At 37.3% G+C, this 3,868-nt stretch overlaps 1 protein-coding gene across 1 annotated transcript in view; it reads left to right on the top strand.

Moving 5' to 3' along the window:
* The first annotated feature begins 2,452 nt into the window (after window positions 1-2,452).
* The window catches only part of LOC106870134 (cholesterol transporter ABCA5), a 57,112-nt gene continuing 55,696 nt past the window's right edge, over window positions 2,453-3,868 (top strand). The window contains exon 1 of the mRNA XM_052974985.1: window positions 2,453-2,686. The gene's annotated coding sequence lies outside the window, so the exon portion shown is untranslated. The remainder of the gene's footprint in view (window positions 2,687-3,868) is intronic.

Consider the following 3,868-nt stretch of genomic DNA (forward strand, 5'->3'; position numbering starts at 1 on the left):
ATATATATATATATATATACATATATGTTTTAATGGAATAATTACTGTGAAGCATTGTGTAGAATATATTGTATAAAAGATCGTGGGGAAGGCCAAAACTATGCGAAGTAAATGCAAGGTAAATCACAAGAAAACAAATATGTGAATTAATGTAGACTTACTTTGTATTCAATATTTCGGGGTTATGACCCCATTTTCAAGATCTCGAAATTGAAGTATTCAAAATGTGGGGCATGAAGGTGAAAACAATACCAGTAATTATTGGAACATGGGGCATGATAAAAAAAAACACATATGAACAAAAACGTAATAGCTATACCTGGATCCTCAACACCACAAACTATCCAAGAGATAGTCCTGCTAGGAACAGCACACTTCCTACGCAAGACACTATCAGTTCAATAATGCAACATAAAACAAAACAATCCACAAACAAAGACACACTCTCTATATAGAAAAATATACAATGAAATAAACTACCACCAGCAGGCTGAGATGCTCAACGCATTTGCACAAAACAACACACAATACAAACACTAAAGCAACAAAAAAAAAAACTGCCCAAGCCCCATAACAGAAGAAACGGACGCAATATAAGACAGGGAAGAGTTTGCACACACCCAACAACAAAAAAGAACACACAATGCTGCACCCCGCCCCCAACAACATGGAGATGCAGCAGGTGATGCAATAGCAATTTGCCTGAAACCACCAAATATTGAACAATGATAATAATAATAATAATAATAATAATAATGATGATGATGATGATGATGATAATAATGATAATCCTTTCTACTGGAAGCACAAAGCCTCAAATTTGTGGGGAGGGGACTAGTCGATTACATCGACTCCGGTGTTTCACTGGAACTTCATTTATCGACCTTGAAAGGATGAAAGGCAAAGTAGACCTCGGCAGAATCTGAATATAATATTAATGATAATAATAATAATAATAATAATAATAATAATAATAATAATAATAATAATAACAACGAGAGCCAAGTCCTATGATCAAACCGCAGACTAGTCGAGGTTATCATCTCAGGGCTCAACAAAAACGTCCCTATGTATTTAAACTAGAGATCAATACCGAAAACTGGTACGTTGGTTCCTTATCCTTTCTAGGTCACCTATTTTTGATACGCATTTTTGGTTCCTCATTATTTCTGTTAGCTTTCCCCAGCAAAATAGTACAAATCTCATCGCCCACCCAATGCCCCATTCCAACCCATCTCCCTAATACCATAATGGACGGACTGACGCAGTTCTTTTACACATCTCTGTCTGATAATCTGTTTATTACTGTTGTTGAAACAAGATCAAGTTTATCAACTTGTTCAACGGCTAGTCTAGACCGTAGTGAATAACTGTAGGGAGTGGTGTTTATAGTGAGAAGCAGTTTGAGGCCGCGATGGGCCACAATAGCTAAGATAGGTGGAGAGTAATGAGTGATTATAGATTACTGCTTATGTAAATATGTACGTGTGTGTGTGTCTGTGTAAGTATATATGTATTTACGTATAAATATATTTTAGTATGTATATCTATCTATCTATCTATCCATCTATCCAGCATGGCTACAGTCAACTGACTGAAACAAGTAAAAGAATAAAAGACTATATATTTACACACACACACACACACACACACACACACACAAATATATACATTATTGTCTTGTAGTGAAACTCATTCTCTTTTAGAACCTTATTTCTTAACACACTCACTGGTTTGTTTTCCATCTCTCTTATACATATAAGAGAGATGACAACTAAGTGGACATCCATTATGCTAAATGCTAAATTTATTTATACATATATTCTTTCTACTTGTTTCAGTCATTTGACTGCGGCCATGCTGGGGCACCGCTTTTAGTCGAACAAATCGATCCCAGGACTTATTGTTTGTAAGCCTAGTACTTATTCTAACGGTCTCTCTGGCCGAGCCGCTATGTTACGGGGGCGTAAACACCCCAACATCGGTTGTCAAGAAATGGTGGGAGACCAAACACAGACACACAATTACATAGAAACACACACATATACCTATACGACGGGCTTCTTTCAGTTTCCGTCTACTAAATCCACTCAGAAGGCTTTGGTCGACCTAAGGGTATAGTAGAAGACACTTGCCCAAGGTGCCACGCAGTTGGACTGAACCCGGATCCAAGCTTCTTACCACACAGCCCCTCCTGCGCCTTGTTCTGGTCAATGGAAATGTGTGTAGACATTCATTCATTCATTCATGCACACATACCATACATACACACGCGTGCGGGGGCGCACACACACTCCTTTAACTACTGCTGTACACATATGCCTGTGTGTGTGTGTTTATGTGTCTATGTGTGTGCACATGTGACTGCTTGAGTCACTATCAATAAAGCGTTTGCGTCAACGTTGGTTGGCTATCATAACTATCGCCATGACAACATGACGTCACCAGTCTCGGCTCGCTCTCGCTGATCGGTTTTCAGTATATATTGGTGTGCGATTGATAAACACCAACAAAAACGAAAAGAGCACCGTCCACCTCGCACCGGCTCCTAGGTTCAAGTTAGGTGTCCGGTCATTTTAGAATTCTTTTTTACCTTCTTTCTTTCTTTCTGTCCATTCCTAATCATTGATTACTCGTTACCCTGAAGTAAATTTATCTGTAAAACTCAGCGACTACACCACCCGCCGTAAGTAGAAATACTCTCACATTTCTGGGGGTAAAAGCAATTTTAAAAGTTTGATGTGCTTATTTGACCTGCGTATGTATGTATGTATGTATGTATGTATGTATGTATGTATGTATGTATGTATGTATGTATCTCTCTCGCCCTTCCCCCGTCTCTCTCTCAATATATATGTATAAGTACATATATATACTCCAAAGATAAGTACACACACGCACACAAACACATGCGTATATATATACACGCAGACGCACATGTATATTGTGGTATATATACATATATACACAAGCATGTATATATATATATATGTATATACATATATATACATATGTATATATGTACATTTATATATATATATATATATATATATATATATATATATTAGTCTTATCGTTAAAGGCAAGAAACTGAGTATTAGTATTTTGGTCGATAACTGATGAAGAATTAGGGTACTTCTGTGTCTGTCCTACCTGTACATTTTGTAGTATTTAATGTATTATCCCTTTATCTATCTATCTATCTATCTATCTATCTATCTATCTATCTATCTATCTATCTATACATATATATATGTTTGTCCCGCCACCGTCGCTTGACAACCGATATTGGTGTGTTTACGTTCCCGTATCTAGCGGTTGGGCAAAAAGTTAACGATAGTATAAGTATTAGGACTACAAAGAATAAGTCCTTGGAACGATTTTTTCGACTAAAGGCGGTGCTTCAGCATGGCCACAGTGAAATAACTGAAACAAATAAATGAATAAAAGAATATATATATATATATATCTGTATATATATTCAATTAAAAAAGCTGAGAACAAGAGAAAAAGAAAACAAACAAACAAACGTGAGGACACAGCACAAACAATGTATTGATGACGCTCGGAGAAAGAAGAGAGTTGTTGTTTTACGTTTCGAGCATAGCTCTTCGTCGGAAACAGGAAAAAGACGGGCTTTCTTTCAGTTTCCGTCTACCAAATCCACTCAGAAAGCTTTGGTCAGCCCGAGACACCCACCCAAGGTGCCACGCAGTAGGACTGAACGCGGAACCATATGGTTGGGAAGCAAGCTTCTTACTACACAGCTACGCCTGTATATATACGTACAAGTGTGCGAAGAAGCGAAAGAAAGAAGCACTCTGCACATTTTGTTGGAGATACATATATTATTATTTAAAACAGTTTG

Source organism: Octopus bimaculoides, chromosome 20, assembly GCF_001194135.2.
Source record: "Octopus bimaculoides isolate UCB-OBI-ISO-001 chromosome 20, ASM119413v2, whole genome shotgun sequence".
NCBI lineage: Eukaryota > Metazoa > Mollusca > Cephalopoda > Octopoda > Octopodidae > Octopus > Octopus bimaculoides.